Source organism: Antechinus flavipes, chromosome X (assembly GCF_016432865.1).
Source record: "Antechinus flavipes isolate AdamAnt ecotype Samford, QLD, Australia chromosome X, AdamAnt_v2, whole genome shotgun sequence".
Taxonomy (NCBI): Eukaryota; Metazoa; Chordata; class Mammalia; order Dasyuromorphia; family Dasyuridae; genus Antechinus; species Antechinus flavipes.
The window spans coordinates 28,753,610-28,772,975 of record NC_067404.1 but is presented as its reverse complement, the minus strand read 5'-3'; positions in this window follow the sequence as shown (position 1 = coordinate 28,772,975).

The window sequence follows — 19,366 nt, the reverse complement described above, 5'->3', positions numbered from 1 at the left end:
CATATACAAGAGAGCTTGTTTTATTATAACAGATATGAAGCATGATGGGCAGAAGATGACCATGAAGAAATGAACACCAGAAGCTAGTTGCAGAGAGATAACAAAATCAGAGGCAAGCCTCAAGTATCAGAAGTGAGATGCTCCAAGTACGAGTATACCATGGTTACCTGAGTGTACTTCGGTAACCTCAGGATACTCGTTCCTGGTGTATACTTCTTTTTCACTTACAACATCCACAAACATTCCCTGCAGCTGTCTCCACAAGGAATGTGCCATGGTCACAGAGGACACTCCAGCTGAGTCTTGGTTTCCTTTTAAGTAGTATTATCATTAAACTATCACTCTTGTGCTTTGGGGATTGGGAAGTGTCAACTGTTACTTTCATTTCATTGGATGTTGTCTGATTAAACGTATGTTGTTTAGTCTCATATGTTGGCTGATTGCCTGATAAAAACAAACTGATCAGCTGGGATGTATTGACCCTGGGATTTTTTCTAATCCCCATTCCTATATGGGTTAAATAATTTTTTTTTATTTCCAAGGATCTTGCTCCGATGCCTGGAAGGCCTTTTGTTTCAGGTCACTCACTAGAGAGAGATATGTCACCTTTTGCAAAAGTTCTTTTTGTTTAGGTTTTGCATTTGGTTTTTCCAGGTAGTCATTTTGCCTTGAAACTTGTCTTCACTAGTGAATCTTCTGATGCCAGAAAGGAAAGGCAGAGAACAGGATGACTGCATCTGATCAAACAATTAGTCACTTAATCACCTTTCCTTTTTACTCAGTGGATGGAAGAGTTTTTCATTATTACTACTTTATGACCAAAATTGGGCATAAGTCACTTTTAGCTTTGTTTTGATTTTTTTACAATCAGAATGTATTTGATTCTTATGGTTATGATATTTTTCTTTTCATCACGTTTTCTACTTTTTTTGCATTTTCCTTCTTATTTTTCATTGTATTTTAAGGCACAATGATATTTTATTAATTCATCTGGCACAGTTTACATTTTGCCATTCCAAAAGCAACAGACCACCTTTCTTTCCAGTGGTTTCTTATTATTAAAATTCTGCTTTGAATATTTTTGTCTGTAAATGATGCATCTTTCTTACTTTGACCTGCTTGACAAGATACATATTCAGTGGGAGCATCCCTGATTCAAAAGGTATGTACCATTTTACTTACTTTTCTCATGTAGTTGCAAATTTTTTTCCAGAATACTTCAACAATTCGAACCTTATATTTTACTACCTACGACTTCAGTAGTGTATTGCTATCCTTATTTTTCACAGTTCCTGCCCACACGAGTATGTGTCTCTTTTATTATTATCTTTGCCGCTCAGAAATTTTACCACACGTCTATGTCTTAAGGTCGTTTTAATTTACCTTCCTCATACTGTTCATACTTTTAGCAGTCTTTCTTGTGGTTAATCCAGAAAAAAAACACCAACATGTTATTTGACTTGCCTTGGTTTACACAACTATAAAGCAACAAATCCAAGCCTCAAATGAGAATCTTCTGATTCTCAGGTTACTGTGCATCTCCCATTAGCACTTAAACACCACATAAAGGGAGACAGGAGTTTACACACTGATTTAAATGGAGCCCAAAAAGGAAGTGTAATGGGGATTATTATTTTAATTGCAGTGCTGATAGATGAATATAATAAAGGCATTAATATGAACCAGTGTGGTTTGGGGGAGAAAAATGCTGTCACCTTCCCTTACTTTACATCTTCCACAGATTAATTTCTAATCCATTGCAGGCAGCGTGTTGTCAGTGAAGTAGGATGCATGTGTCCCTAGTGTCTAGAGATTTGCCTGTGGGTTTGTTGAAATGAACTTTGGAGGTAGAGAACACAATTTAAAAATTAAATAGGACTTAAAAGAAAAGTCTAACCCCAATGCAGTTAGATATCTCGTACAGGGAAGTTACATTCAATCTTAGAAAAAGTAAGTCTGAACAATAGATTTTGGGTCTTTTCTGTGGATAACTGTTTGCCTTGTGCTTGCTTGTATTCCCCAGGGGACTACTGGAACAAAGAATCTGTTGTTTTACCTTTATCCAGGAGTTTTCTGGCCATCACCCCTTAGTAGATGTGAAGCTAGATGGGCAATACATGACCCTGCAGATACCAAAAGGTGGTTGTGGAGAGAACTTCTAAGGCATATATGAGTGATGAGTTGGGACATGATGCTGTTCTGAAGAGAGAAAAACAGCCTTGATGATGGATGCAATCCGGTAGCACTGGAAATGAGTTACCCCAGCAACGAGTAAGCTTTGGTTATACGTATTCCTTCCCGTAGCCTCAGCGTACTCGTTCCTGGTGTATACTTTTTTTGTCCAAGTTCTCTGAGCACATGTTCCTTGGAAATGTCCCTGACAAGTCTTCACTCATCAAAGGTCATTTGTACCTGTTTCTGGGCTTCTGCATTACCAGTATTGTTACTGGAGTATAGTCCTTGTACCTTGGGGCTTGGTTAATGTAAACTCCTCTTTGGTAGTTCTTGAGGGATGGGTTGAATGTGTACTGACCCTGAGTATTTCAGAACCTGGAAGAAGAATCAGTGAGGTCCTTAGAGGCTATATACATATAATTTGGAGCCAAATGAGATGAAGCCTCAAAAGCCAATTTCATATAGTTATTCTTTTAGTATATGGGTCCTGTTCTCTTCATTATTTTTATGTGCAGATGCAGAACCACTTGTGAAAGTTCTTTCTTTTGTTTTTGCTGTTGATCTTCCCACCAATGATAGTTCTTTTGAAACCTGGCCCCCACTAAGAGAATCTTCCCATTCAAGAAAGAAAATCCAAACAATAGAGCATCTGCATCTGATGAAACATCAGAGCTGTCATACCACTTTTATAACAAAAATGTTTCATTATTAATTTTCTGCCATTAATATTTGAAGCTCATGGAGCTTTCTTTATTTTTTGTTTGTTTTTGCATTCCTAGAATTGTGATTATCGTTGGTCTGCTTTTTGTGTTTATTGTGAGAAATATTTTCCCTCATTTCTCTGAAGTTTTCCTTCTTGTTTAAACATGATATTACATTAATTCACATAGGATAGTTTATTAAGAGATTCCCCAAGCAATGCGCCCCCGCTTTTTTTGGTGACTATTAAAGTATCATTTAAATATATTTTATGTACTATACTTTTCCCCTCTGTCCTTGACTTCCTTGAGGCCCAGGAAGATCATGGCTGAATATAAAAAATTCTTTTCATCATTTTTCTTGCAAAATTCTGAATTGTTTTTCAGAATAATAGAACAGTTCCGAACTACCCTTTGGCTATATTATTGTGCTTGTTTTCCCACAGTCCTCTCCCACAATGAATTTTTCAATCTTATATTATCTTTGCTACTTAGAAATTTCTTCATATACCCACTGAAGTTGTTTTAATTTTTGTCTTTTTCATTATTACTCATTTTAGTGACCTTTTCTATGTTTGTTGTGACAGAAACTTTAGCATCAACATGTTATATGACTTGCCTTGGTTTCCTGAGCTATGAAATATCAGATCCAGGACCCAAACCAGTGATGTTAGTTCTTACTCTAACATCACTGCTCTCCCATCAAGACCTAGACGCATATAAGGAGACAGTGCTTTTTGGCCACTGGTTCAAGTATGGTGTCAGATTGGGTTTGTTGTTGTTGTTATTATTTTGTGGCTAAAGAACAAATATAATAAAGGTAGCAATATGAGCAATATCGCTAAATCAAAAATATTGGCACATCCACTTATTTTAACACTGATTTCTTCATCAGTCCCATGAAGATGCTAGAGATTGCCTATGAGGTGTGATAATACATTTTAGAAAGAGAATTGTTATGAATAATTAGATGGGATTTAATAGGAAAAGGACAATGGTTCTAATAATTTTCTTGAACAGGAAGTTCATACTAGAAACCCGAAGTCCAGAGGATAGATCTAATCTTTATGTGGCAGAATTCTGCCTGATTTTTGTTTGTATTCCTCACAGAGTTTTGGAAAACAGGAGCTATTATTCTACCCATATTCAAGGGAGTAAGGCTGGTAACTCCACCATATCACTTATGAAGAAAGATGGATAGCAGATGACCCTGACGAGAGTTTCAGAAAGAAGCTCAATGACCATGAGATCAGCAACATTTCTGAATGAAAAACTGAGAATGTGATGCTTCCCTACAGAGAGATGACAATAACTGAAGACATCAACCATCTGGCAACATCAGAATCAAATTGCTACAGGGAACCAGTATACTTGGGTACGTGGTCACCATTTGACCTTAAGATACCCGTTCCCAATATATACTTTCTTCATACAAGTTCAGTGGCTACATATGCTTCACGTATGTACCCCTCAATCAGTATTCTTTGTTCTCATCAGATCACTAACTTCCTCACTGTTTTCCTGGTGATTTTATGAGAGTAGACCTCTGTTGTCTTTTTCATGGTGATTAGGAGGAAGAGGGAAGAACTATACACATGGAAGAATTCTAAAGAATTTTTATTTGTATTTCTAAGTATCTTGATCTGGGGCTTAAAATGTCTCTTATTTCAGGTATATTCTATATTATGGCTATTAATTCCAATGGGCCACTGTTTCAATTCATTTATTTTCTTTTGTGTGAATAAACACACATAATAGTTACACACATATATAATATGGAGAGAAAGGGGGAGGAGAAAGAGAAGAAAGTTTTTAAAATATTGTTGTTTTTAGTATTTTTTCCACTAAGACATTTCCCTTGAAGCCCGTTTTTCTTCTCTCCCTATCCCCCACTGCTGAATCTTCCTATGCAAAAAAAAAAAAAAAAAAAAGAAAACTAGGAATAAGGTGTCTGAATCTGATATAGTAAATGATAAAGTGATAGAGACCCTGAAGTGGGGCTTCATCTTCCTTACTTCAAATATGGCTTTAAACACTTACTAGCTGTGGGACCCTTGGCAAGTCATTTAACCCTGTTTGCATCAGTTTCCTTATCTGTAAAAGGAACTGGAGAAAACTGTTAAAGAAAATATGAGCTTTACAAAGAAAACCCTAAATGGGATCATGAAGAGTCGGACACAACTGCAATTATTATACAACAACAATAAACAATGTGATCAAAATAGCATCTGTTATCTCCCCTTTTTATTCAGATGATAAAAGAGTTTCATTGTAACTCCCTCTGACCAAACCTGGGCTTCAGTCAGCTTAACTCTGATTTACTTCACATTGCATCAGGTATTATGGATATAAATTTCATTCTCATCACTCATTTTTTGGCATTGGGTAATCGATGTTATTGCCAATTTCTCTGAATTTCTCATAGTTTCTTAAGGCACAATCAGCTGTCACTAATTCATAAAGCACAATCTTAGGGGCCCAGGTTTCCAGGTTCTGGTTAATAAAAAAGTGCAGCTTTAAATATTTTTGTATATATATAGTCTTCTTTCTTTGATGTGCTTGAGGTTTATGCCCTATCAGAGCATTTCCAAGTCCTCCAAATGAACAACCTTAACCATTTGGAGAGAGTCATGAATTGTTTTCTATAAAAATTGAAACATTTCAGATTTATGTCTTTTCTGTGTTTCTCCACTTGTATTCCTATAGGACTTTCCCCACACTGAATGTTTATTTTTTCTTTTGCAACTTAGAAATGTCAACACATACATCTTGAGCTTGATTCAATTTGCCTTCCATATACTAATAGTCCTTTCAACAATCTTTCTTATGGCTAAAAGATGTTAGTTGACCTGGTTTATACTATTATAGAGTTTCGAATCCAGGAAACAAAAACCAACATATTTGAATCTAAGGTGATTTTCTTCTCCCAACAAGACTTATAGACATGTAGGGAAACCACTAGATTTTGCATTGGCTTAAATACAGCAAAAAATAAAAGAGGTAGGTGGGCGTTATTTTTTTATTTGTGAGGCTAACAGTTAAATATAAGAAATACATCAACATGGACCATTGTGGCGATAAGGCAAAGATACTGTAACTTTCCCTTACTGTAAAAAGTCTTCCTTAGCTTAATTTCTTTTTCATTGTAGCAAATATGTTCATATCAAAGTAGGATATATGTGTTCCCCATGTCCAGAGACTGCCTTGGGTTTGCTGAAGGAATAGAAGTGCTGTAAGAAGATAAACTAGACATACAAGGGAATTTTACCCATAGTTCAGATACTTTTCTTGGAGAAGGACTTACATTCAGTAGTAGAAATACAAAGTCCAAAGAACAGACCTAATGATTTTGTGGCAGAACCCTGCCTGGCTTTTTCTTACCTACACTCCTTGGGGAGCTGTGGGACAGTGGAACTATTTTATCCTGCTCATATACAGGAGAGCTTGTTTTATTATAACAGATATGAAGCATGATGGGCAGAAAATGACCATGAAGAAATGAACACCAGAAGCTAGTTGCAGAGAGATAACAAAATCAGAGGCAAGCCTCAAGTATCAGAAGTGAGATGCTCCAGGTACGAGTATACCATGGTTACCTGAGTGTATTTCGGTAACCTCAGGATACTCATTCCTGGTGTATACTTCTTTATCCACTTACAACATCCACAAACATTCCCTGCAGCTGTCTCCACAAGGAATGTGCCATGGTCACAGAGGACACTCCAGCTGAGTCTTGGTTTCCTTTTAAGTAGTATTATCATTAAACTATCACTCTTGTGCTTTGGGGATTGGGAAGTGTCAACTGTTACTTTCATTTCATTGGATGTTGTCTGATTAAACGTATGTTGTTTAGTCTCAGGCTGATTGCCTGATAAAAACAAACTGATCAGCTGGGATGTATTGACCCTTGGATTTTTTCTAGTTCCCATTCCTAGATGGGTTAAATAATTTTTTTTAAATTTCCAAGGATCCTGCTCCGATGCCTGGAAGGCCTTTTGTTTCAGGTCACTCACTAGAGAGAGATATGTCACCTTTTGCAAAAGTTCTTTTTGTTTAGGTTTTGCATTTGGTTTTTCCAGGTAGTCATTTGCCTTGAAACTTGTCCTCACTAGTGAATCTTCTCATGCCAGAAAGGAAAGGCAGAGAACAGGATGACAGCATCTGATCAAAACAATTAGTCACTTAGTCACCTCTCCTTTTTATTCAGTGGATGGAAGAGTTTTTCATTATTACTGCTCTATGACCAAAATTAAGCATCGGTCCCTTTTAGCCTTATCATATTTGACTTTCTTACACTCATAATATGTATGATTCTTTTGGTCCTGATACTTTTTTTGCATTGGATGATCTACTTTTTTCTCATTTTTTCCTCTTGTCTTAAAGCACAATAATATTTTATTAATTCATCTGGCACAGTTTGTTCTGCCTTTTCCAAAGCAATGGAGCACCTTTCTTTCCAGTTGTGTTTGGTATTATTAAAGTACTGATGTGAATACTTTTGTATGTAAATGATCTTTTCCTCTGTCTTTCACTTGCTTGGAATATATGACCAGGACTTCAATGGAATTTCTACCCTGGAGTCACAAAATTGTCAGCCACTGCGACTTGCCTTCTCTACTAAATATCGTTAGTCCATAGTGTAAAGGGCTGAAACTCTGAGTTGATGCACTGAGGTCAGACAACTGAGCACTTAAGGCTAACTACCGATTGGACAATACTCTATTGGCATATGCTTGGAAAATGGCCCTTCCCACTATTCTGTGCTGGTTTCATTCTTTGGTTGTATACAGAGAATTGTGGGAAGCATTAGGGGGTAGAGTAAGACAAGCCAGGGTCACTTTGGCGGTAGAGGAAGAGAAGGAAGGTCCTGTGTCCATCCTATTCATTTATACCCCTCCCTTAAAACCAAGAATAAAGTCCAAAGACTTTTGCTTATCCTGACTCCAACAGATTCTAAGGTATCCAGGGTGCTAACTCGGTCTTCACACATAGAGTAAGCCTCTAATTCCATTCTACCTGACTTGTACTTGCCATCAGTCAATTAGAAGCTGTGCATAAACAAGCTGGCATTATGCCTCTAAGGAGCACAGGCTTTCTGGCCACAATCCCTTAGCTGTACAAGTGATGGCTACGGTGATGGCTTAGAGTAGTATTTGACTCTAAATAAAGTTTCAGAGTGTTCAAGGACAATGAGTTTGTGGTCTGGTTTGATTTTTCAGGTTGTTGAAGAAGGAATTTCAACTACCATCCCATGCAGAGAATTTCTTACTTGAGGCCTGAGCTATGATCTCTGATAAAGTGATGACCTCACCAGATGCTGCTGCTGCATCATTGTGTGGCCTCAGCAATATGTGTGTCCAAATTATATGTGTTTCTTTACATGTAACCTGGTCACACATATTCCTGGAGTATACCTATTCTTCCATATTTCCTGGCTACAAGTTATTCATGTATGTATCATCTGCCTTCCATGTTAAAATGAAGGACACACAACAATCTCTGTAGTGGTTAGCCCAACTGGAACTTCCCAGTTGGGCAACACACCTCTTCTTTTCCTCCTTGTTCTCCTTCCATCTACATACAATATCATACCCTTGCCTGCGGATTAACTGCCCCAAGGAGTATTAATTGTGATCACTGAAGCCCCACATGCTATTTTGGGCTTTATGGACTAGGACCATACCTTAAATCCAAATCACTCTGGCTCTCATTGAGTGGCCAATGGTAGATCTTAGGCTATGCCCCACTGGGTCATTTTGGGGGGCCCCGATTGGCTCCTAGTAAGCCAATTTTTCCAGTTTTGGCCAGAAACCCTCCCATCTGGGGGTTTTCCCGACTAAGTAAAAGAGGCCACTCTCTGCCTCATTTCTTCCCTAACCTCAGTCACTGACTGGGTTCTATTTTAGTCAAACTGAGACCCCTTAAAGACCTTAGCTTAAAAACGCCAAGGTCTCCTCCTCCATTTCTACTTGTCCTAATATATATCTTGCCATTCAATCCAAGCAGCTGTGGAAGACAAAGTGAGGCTGGTGACTTTGCACAGCCTTCCCTCACTTATATCTAATTCACTTACATGTCATGGTCATATTTGAGAATGCAGGGCACACCACACCAATCTCATATAATATTTTATGTTTATGTGCCCTTCTCTAATCATAGCTAGTTAATCTGGAGGAGAAAATATATGTCTTTTGTTTGAACTCCTGTGTTCTCTGGTTGCCTGTAAAAAATAAACCTATCAATGACAGCTTCTGTGTTGACCTACAGAATATTTTAGGCCCCCCCAGCATAGGTTTTCTGGACTCACTGCAGGAGGGGAGTCTTCCTAATTTGTATTTGAATGGATCATGATGTCAAGACAGTAATGTTTACAGTTTCAGGTATGTAAAGTGACTGTTGTTAAAATATGCATCATTGTCTTAAATTCCTTGAAAGTGTCTTTGCTTGAAAGCACTCTGTGATTTTCCTTCCCTGTGCTCAGCTGCATGCTTTGGAACGAAAGAGTTGTTAACCCTGCCTTCATCCAGGAAAGAGTTTCTACTTACTCTTAGTATCTGTTAGACAAGATGATCAGTGGGTGGCTCTGAACAGAGGAAGTCCAAGGGATGTTGGCTGGGAGAAGAAGCTTGGTGACATGAACTGAATTTCTAATTGCACAACTGAGACCTGATGTTCATCAGAGTGATTATTTTACCCGAAGCCAATGGTAAGTCTATACTATCAATATCGAGCTTCTCTATGTGCACATATGCCCTGGTCAAATTATTCCACATTTGACTTGGAAATCTATGATCCTGATCATAACACTTTATACAAATATTCTGCTGGTCACATGTGATTTCGTCAACTATGGAAGATGATACTACATGAACCCCTTAGGATGCTGGGAGCAGCTATCTTCTACTCTTACTATATTTGCTCTGCTATTGGTGAAATGTATTATATTTGAAATCATGTGTACTCCTTTTGTCTGGTAAGTGAAAACCTATCAGTAGAAGCTCTTGAAAGACTAGTATGAATGAGAGATGACCTCAGAGTGCTTAATGTATGTCTTTTTTCTTTCAACTACTAATGATTTAGTGCTTTAAATAATGGTCATTTCAAGAATATAATTATTATTCTTTTATTAGTAGTATCACAACCTCAATATACTTCTATGCTCTATCTTAGATGTATGTTGTTCTTTTTCTTTTGTTCTTATACAAGAATCATTTACCTTTGACGACAGCTCCACTTGCTAATACCTCTGTGTATGTATGTAGATAAATATGTATACAGTTGTGCAAATATACAGGCACATACATGCAGGGGGTAGTAAATTTGGGTTTAGAGTTTTAGAGGCACAGAATTGCTGAAAGAAAAAGAGACTTAGAAAATGGAAATTCCAAGCCCAAATAAAATGGTTTTCTTGCTGAAAGACATGCATTCAATAGAATCAGGCCACCAATAGGAAAGACTGACTCTCTGCTTGAAGGCACTCTACCTGCTTTTTGTCTCTTGGCCCTCAATAGATGGCTTGAGTCTACAAGATAGATGACTGGAAAAAGCCTGTAATTTAAAGAGAGGAGCTCATGGTCATGCAGCATCAGAAATAGATTTTTGCAGTTATCCATGTGTTCCTGGTGTCTATCTCTTTGTTTTCATTCTCTGCCCGCTGTTGTTCCCGGTACACTTACCCTCCACAAGTGTTCTCTAGTGGAGAACTCCACTTGCATGTGATCTATTACCATGTGCCTTTTTACTGGTGGTACATTCAATGTACCAAATGGAGATCAAAGATTCCTGCTGCAGGAATCTTCTGTTGGCATTTTGTTATACCATTTGATTAAATGCCTCATGCTTCATCTTATGGGTCTTGTAGGCATTTGCTAAAAAAAAAGCCATCATAAGAACCTTCTGAGTTATAATTTTTGGGATGTTGCCTTTGAGATTTATTGGAACCTAGGATACTTCTTCCAAATTCTCAGTTATTAGAGTGTGGTGTCCTATGGACTATAAAGAATTTAAAGAAGCAGATCACTTTCAAATGTATTTCTATGAATCATGATTATTTTTTCTGAAATATGTTATTTCTAGAATATAATGTGGTTATTCTTGCTGCATTAGATGGATCATTGTCTTGCTTCTGCCATTTCTTGTTTCTGTATATAGGTAAACCTCCTATCAGAGAACTTTTTTTTATTGCCTTCTGTTTTCCTCATGAAGTCATCTCCCATGAAATCTAGTGGCATAGGAGGGTCATTGTGAGGGGCCAAAACTTCACCACTGGTCCTCCCACCTTTTTAAGACAAGAGGTGAGTGGTTCTCATTATTTGTTCTCGAAAATCCCAACTAATCATGTAAAGTAAATTACATTAGCAGAGGACACCAATATGCCTGCACCAGAGTTGCCCAGGAGCCATGTATCCCACACATGCGACACATTGTATCATGTTTGATCTGAATATAAATATTCATGGTTCAAATTCTCTGGTTAGAGGTATTGTATGCCCTGCTATTGTGAGTATACAGAACTAAGGCCTTCCCACCTTGCCTTTATTAAATTTAGCTGTATATAATCTCTCTATGTGTGTCTTTCTCCACTGTGGGATGCAATACATCATGTACCTGTAGGGATGGTGTCATTTTATTCGCTTCTGCTATTTGAGTAAGTATCTTCTGTTTGAACTAATTATGCGTCCTCTGTTTGACTAGTGAAAGTAAGGCCATCAGTAGAGTTTCCTGCTTTTAGTGTAAATAGAACTATGATGCGACATTTTCACACATATATTTACAATCAATATATTGAAATACACAAATACATATGAGTGTGTGTGTATATATATACACACACACATACATACACACACACACACACACACACACACACACACATGCTTTCTTTGGGTTTATGTCTAGAAGCTCCATCTCTTGACTCACTAAAGACAAATAGCCTCATTGAATTTTCTCACATTAAGTTCTAGTTATTTTCTGGAACGGCTGAACTGATTCATAAGTCCACCTTTGGTGTTTTACTTTACCTTTTTCCCATCATCTTCTCTCATATTTACTATTTCCATCCTTAATTATCTTTACCACTTAGAAATATCAGTTCAAAGCTATCGGTCATTTAAATTTGTTTTTCCTCTTACTGTTCTTGAGCCTAACACTTTTTCCTATGGTCACTGAGCAGGAAATTCTTGAGTAGCATCAGATGGTCCATCATAGCAGTCAGTTAACTTTTTTAAGTGCCCACTTAAGCAAAAAACATTGTGTTCTAAAGAAGCTTATAGGAAGCTAACATGCAGATAAGATGGACAGGCTCAATTGGGCATTAGACAGTAGGAAGGCACTAACATCTCAGGGAATGGGAAAGGCTTCTTACAAAAGACTTGAAGGAAGCACAAAAAAGTGAAGTAACTTAAACAGATTTACAAAGAAAGAAAAGAAGGACACAAAGCAGGCTATTCAAACTCTAATGCTTCAGCTTATTTTCATTAACATATAGCTGTTTTCCTCAAAGTCTATACAAATATAAAAAAACTTTACGCAAAAACTAGAGTATGCACAAATAACAGGTCTTCAAGCTACTGAGAGATTCATAAAATGATATAGAATCAAAATATAAATGGAGCAGTGGAGTACAGAGCTCAGCTCTTGTTACTTTACCTTATTTTACTTAAGGATTTGATGCAGTTTGGTCAGGATTTTGACAGTGACATTGGCTAAATAGTAAATAGAACATGTGAAGAAATTCTAAACTCAGGACAAATTTTTCTTGAACAAGCTTTTGCATTCACTGCTAAGACCAATAGTCCAAATAATTGACTTTTTCTTTGCAAGTAGGCATTCTGGCTAGTAGTGCAAGCCTGCCCTCAGCTGGGAGCTATGCAGTAAAGGAGCTGTTATCATGCCCACGTCCATCAAAAGCTTTCCGGTGCACTTTTGCCCTATTTTAAATCAGGAAACCATAAGGGCTAGAAGGTGACTTCAAAGAAGATAAAGACATACAGACCCTGTGAGTAAGTATACTAGCTTGAAAATAGCATTAAACTGAAAGACTTTTAAAGCTATTTGCAGGAGGAAAAAAAACCCCAAAATCATCAAACCAACAGAATTCCCTGGTGGAAAACTAAAATGTGATACCACCAAGGAGATGATGTCATCAGAAGATATTGGTATTTTGTTCCATTAGAATTATGTTGCCTCAGCCGTAAGTTTGCACTGGCTACATGTGCCATACACACACACACACACACACACACACACACACACACACACACATACACACACACACACACACACACACACACACACACACATATATATATGTTGTAGATAAATGTTCCTAGCTTGTACCTATTCTTCCATGTTAAGTGGCTTTATGATCATATGCTGCCTCTTCTCTTCTCTACTACTGACTTGTTAAATAGTCAGACTATATTCTCCTTGAGCATTTGGAAGAACGAGGAGAATGTTTTAATATTGCTCTATGGGCTAGGATATTTGGTTGTTAAGTGCCTTATTGTTTTGTTTTTATTAATATGTTCTGTGGTTCTGTTTTGCTGCTGACCTACAAAAGAGTGACATGAATCTGAGAGGGATTTTCTGAGCAGCCAAGTGTGAGTGAGATTATTTTGGTATTTACACATGGAAAATATTTTAAAATTGAATTCACTGAAATTTGTAGTTCAATGATTTATGATTCAGGGCCAGGAATACTTTGTTATTTTAGATATGTATGGTTATTCTTAAATACAGCATCGTATCACTTCTTCCCATTATATACTAAGGGGAAAAAGTGCTTTTTGTGATTACCATTTATCTTAGAACTAGATTGGGACACATTCAAACTCTTTCTACCTTTCAGAACTGTATCAGTTAACATTATTAGCATTGAATATTTGACTTTCTTGCTTATGTTTACTTTTTTCTTCATATAAAATTTTTTCTGCTTCTCTAAATTTCTAACATCTTTTCTTAATAAAGATGATTAACAGTATTTTTGAAATTTTGAGTTCCAAATTATCTCCAAGCCTCCTTTCCTTATCCCCTTATTGAGAAGGTAAGCAATTAGATTTAGCTTATAAATGTGAATCATTCAAAATATATTTCCATATTTGTCATGTTTTGAGAAAAACAGAGACCTGAAAAAAAAAGCCAAGAAAAATCAAGAAAGTTTTCAAGTATGCCTCTTATCTGAATCTATTAATTTTTTTTTAATCTGGAGATGGGTAACATTTTTCATCAAGTCCTTCAGAACTGTCTTGAATCACTGTATTGTTGAGAATGGCTAAGTCATTTTTGGTTGGTCATCATACAGTATTACTGTTACTGTGTACAGTGTTCTCCTGATTCTGCTCAATTCATTCTCTATCAGTTCATGTAAGTCTTTCCAGGTCTTTCTGAAAGCATCCTGCTCATTCTTTCTTATAGCACAATAGTATTCAATCCCAATCATAAACTTGTTCAGCCATACCCCAACTGATGATCATCCCCTCAATTAATTCTTTGCCACTACAAAAAGAACTGTTATAAATACTTTCGTATGTATAGGTCCTTTCCCTTTTTCTCTGATTTCTTTATGACACAAACCTTGTCGTGTTACTACTGGGCCAAAGGGTATGCACAGTTTCATAGTCCTGTGGCCATAGTTCTAAATTGCTCTCCAGAATGGTTGGGTCAGTTAACAACTCGACCAACAATGTATTCTTGTTCCAATTTTCCCACATCCTCTCTAACATTTATCATTTTCCTTTTTTGTCTTATTAGCCAATCAGATACGTGTGAGATGGTATATAGAGTTGTTTTAATTTTCATTTCTCTAATAAATAGTGATTTAGAGCATTTTTCTTATATGACCATAGATGGCTTTAATTTCTTCATCTGAAAACTGCTTATTCATATCCTTTGACCATTTGCCAATTGGGAAATGACTCTTACAAATTTGACTTCATTCTCTATATGTTTGAAAAAATGAGGCTTTTGTCAAAGAAACTTGCTATTAACATTTTTTCACATTTATAACTACTAATTATGCATTTAACTCCATCCTATCTTCCCCTATTTATCTTTCTCACCCTGCTCCTCCTCAAAAGTGTTTTGCTTCTGACTACTACTTCTCCATTCAGTCCTCCTTTCTATCATCTCCTCTTCTTTTATTCTCATCCTTTCCTACATCATTGGAAGATAAAATAGTCTTCATTTCTTAAGGGATGATAATATTCATTAATTCATACAGCACAATTTCTTCAGAAGACACCAGCAGTCTAGCATAAGTCTAATCTAAATCAAATTGTTTGTCTTCTCAATGAGTGAGGAAGGAAGAGGAGAGAATTTGAATGGAAACCTGCTTTGTTTCGAATATTTTGCTGTTATCAAAAAGACTGGCCTAAGTATTACATTTTTGTCACTGTGTTTAACTACTTTAGTGACTATGACCAATGATAGTAGCCCTGACTCCAATGTTGACTTACTTAACAAATTGTTTTATTGCTCTCCAGAATGGTTGGACCAATTCACTGGTCCACCTTTGGCATATTATTGTACTTATCTTTCAAATTTTCCCTCTCACATTAACTATTTCCTTCCCTTGCTCTGCTGCCATTTGGAAATGTCACCCCAAATCCTCTAAGTTCTTTTAATTTACCTTCCTCTTCTTACTAGTGATTTTGAGCACACATTTTTGTGGTTGTTAAAACAGAAATTTTTGCAAAGAGATAGGAAACTATTTGTTCTAGTTTAGATAGTGATTAAGAATCAGATACAAAGAAGAGTGACTACGTGTTGCCTGCCCAAGCGGGAAGATATAGAACAAAGAAGCTGTTGTTTGGTTCTTATTCAGGAAAAGGTTTTCTTTTTTTTTTTTTTTTTTTTTTTTTTTTAAATTTTTTATTTAATAATTACATTATATTGACACTCATTTCTGTTCCGATTTTTTTTCCCCTCCCTCCCTCCACCCCCTCCCCTAGATGGCAAGCAGTCCTTTATATGTTGGATATGTTGCAGTATATCCTAGATACAATATATGTTTGCAGAACCGAACAGTTCTCTTGTTGCGTAGGGAGAATTGGATTCAGAAGGTATAGATAATCCGGGAAGAAAAACAAAAATGCAGATAGTTCACATTCGTTTCCCAGTGTTCTTTCTTTGGGTGTAGCTGCTTTTGTCCGTCATTTATCAATTGAAACTCAGGTCTCTTTGTCAAAGAAATCCACTTCCATCAAAATATGTCCTCATACAATATCGTTGTCGAAGTGTATAATGATCTCCTGGTTCTGCTCATTTCACTTAGCATCAGTTCATGTAGGTCTCTCCAAGCCTCTCTGTATTCATCCTGCTGGTCATTTCTTACAGAACAATAATATTCCATAACATTCATATACCACAATTTACCCAGCCATTCTCCAATTGATGGGCATCCATTCATTTTCCAGTTTCTAGCCACTACAAACAGGGCTGCTACAAACATTTTGGCACATACAGGTCCCTTTCCCTTCTTTAGTATTTCTTTGGGATATAAGCCCAATAGAAACACTGCTGGATCAAAGGATATGCACATAGGAAAAGGTTTTCTAGTCATTTTCCTTGGTAGATGGGAGACAGTGTTCATAAGGGATCACTAACAAGAAGCAACCCAAAGATTGCATGGGGACACCTTTCCTAGCCTGAGGGAGGGTACTTAGCAACATAACACTTTTTATGTTGTCCTTATGAAGGGAAAGTGTTCTAGGTACCAGTTTTATAAAGAGGAGCCTAGTGTAACACCAGAAAGTAAGCCTGAAGAGAGGAAGCCAGAAGTTCACTGAGACTAAAAACTCTATGATCATGAGATCAGCAGAAGGTATTAGCATAGATCTGTGTTGGGGTACATGACTGCGATGAGCTCACTTAGATGATAACAGTGAATCCATAGCACTGGAAATAAGTTGTTTTGGGTACCCATTTGTTTTGGTGATATGATCCCAGACATGTACGTCATTTCCACAATTATTACCTATATGTTTGTACCATATCCCCGGTTACATGTTATAGCTATTCCTAATGGTATAATATTAAAATGTCGAGGACCATACACCCCTTATGTTTGGGGGGGGAAGGAATTGGAATAATCTTTTCTTGTCACTATTTAATATACTGTTTGATTAAACTGATTTTACTTGAATTCAAATGTCCTCTTGTTGGGTTGTAAAAGTAAACCCATTTGTGATGGGTTTACTAACCTCTGTTTTTGAATGGATGCTAACAAACAAATTAGTTTGAACATGAGATAGGCTTCCTGAGAGTGTAGATATTTGATGAGAAATTAAATGAGAATAACAGTCAAATTCTAAACCACTTCAGTTTATTTTCATGGCATGTGACTTATAATTTGTTATTTGAAATAAGCCATTCAAAAAGAATAGTCAGTCTTTGAGTTGTAGCAGTCATAAATGGCTTTTGCCCACCTATCCTTACCAGGGGAGCTTTGTAGCAGTGGAACATCATCCTCCCCTTGGGCAAGAAAGGTTTTCTAAGTATTGTACGTTAATAGACACAATCACCGTTCTCCAGATAATAACCCTGAGGAGAAAAAGTCCAGAACGTGGATGCAGAACACTGAAATGTGATGTCCATTGAAAATGTGAGGTCACCCAAAGTCATAGGCAAATTTGAGTTACTTGCATTCTAAAATGTGACTCAAATATACAGATTTCCAGTATGTACTTTTTGGCCCAAGTTCAATAACCATACTAACTACTTGTATGTAACCTATCTATCAGTGTCTCTCTAGCACATGATCTCTCTGGACATATTCTTTCCTATTAGTGTTACATTAAATTCTTGGGACACATACTCCTTGTGATTTGAGGGGCTGGGATAATCATACTTTATCATGCTATTTAATTAAATAGCTTTGCTATGAATTCATGGGTCCTCTCGGTTGATGCATAGAAGAGTAAATGAGTTTTTGGGTTGAGTGATTATAGACCACTAGAGTCCTTTAAAACTAGGTTAGATCTAAATTAATCCAGCCTTACAGAGTTCCATGGCCAGAAGTATTTGCAGTGCATATCAAAGAATGTCTGCCATCACTTGTAATCTCTACCTTTAAGTACTTTTCTCCTGGATCAGTATTAAACTGTGAGAAAACATATCCATCATGTTTTTGGTGGTAAGAGAATAATCATTTACAGTTACTTTCTTTTATTTGCTGTTTGATTGTCTTTTTTTCTCATTTATGTGTCTACTGGTTGACTGATAATAATAAAACTCCTAATCTCTTGTTTTTGATTGGATTCTAACTTTTAAGAGTATTTTGAGTTTCAGATTGGTTTCCAGAAGGCGTAGAAGTATGGCAAGGAACTAACTGGGACTTACAAGAAAATTTAAAACTACCCAAGATTGTTTCAGAGCACAGGTTCCTTACTAAAATCACCTAATCCTAAAGAACAGTTATAATTTTTGCATGGAGTCACTGGGTTTCATTGCTGTCTGCCTGCCCTCAGCAACTTAGGAGTGGCTTATCCTGCTGTTCTTATGTAAGAAACGCTTTCTAGACACTATTGTTTAACAAAGAGATGCCAAAGATATAAGAAGGTAAGCTTGAGGAGGAGGGATCCAGAAGGGGGACATTGTTGGTAAATGGGAACATTAGAATTTAGTTGCCTCAGCTACACATATGTCAAGGTGACATGCTACTCTACATGTGACCTCAACATATGTGTTTCTGTGACATCACTTTGCTCAAGTTTAATGGTCCTGGTTATTTAATAATCACAGGTTTTATTTTTGGCAAAGCAGCATCATGGAAATTGAGTTGCCCCAAGTGTCTGTATGTCTTGGTTACGTGTCTTCCTAATCATGACCTAGACATACAGGTTCCTGGTGTATACTTCTTTGCACAAAGTCAGTGGTTATATTACTTGTGTGTGTTCCTCAAAAATGTTCACCTGTCCCAAGGACTCTCTAAGTATATCTCAAAGTGTCCTTATTTAATTACAATAGTATTCTAACTTGTGGGGAGCATATACCTCATACTTTTGGAGTAGCTATGACAAACTTTTCCTCTCACTTTCTTTGCTCTTCTGTTTGACTAAATTTTTTGTATAAAACTTATGTGCTTTTATTTGGCTGGTAACAGTAAAACCAAGAGTGACAGCTCCTGGGCTCTGTTCTAGAGTGGGTTCTAAAGTCCCTGTGGTTCTTTGGGCATAGACATCTGTTAAGATCTTAAATAGAGCTTAGAAGGACATTTTAAATTATCTCGTATCATTTTGTGACACAAGAACTTTTCTTCTTTACTAGCAACTGTCAATCTAAAAGTTGTCTTAATCTTTGCATTGTGGAAGCCTGCCTGCCTTTGCCTGCCAGCACTCGGCAGGACGCTTAGTACCAAATGGCCTGCCATGCTGCCTTATGCAGAAAAGGCTACATAAGTAGAAAGAAGCCAAAATTTTCATCAGGAAATACTGAAGGGAAGAAGGCCAAAAGCTCATTGTAGAGAATAGCTTAAGGACCATGAGGTCATCACA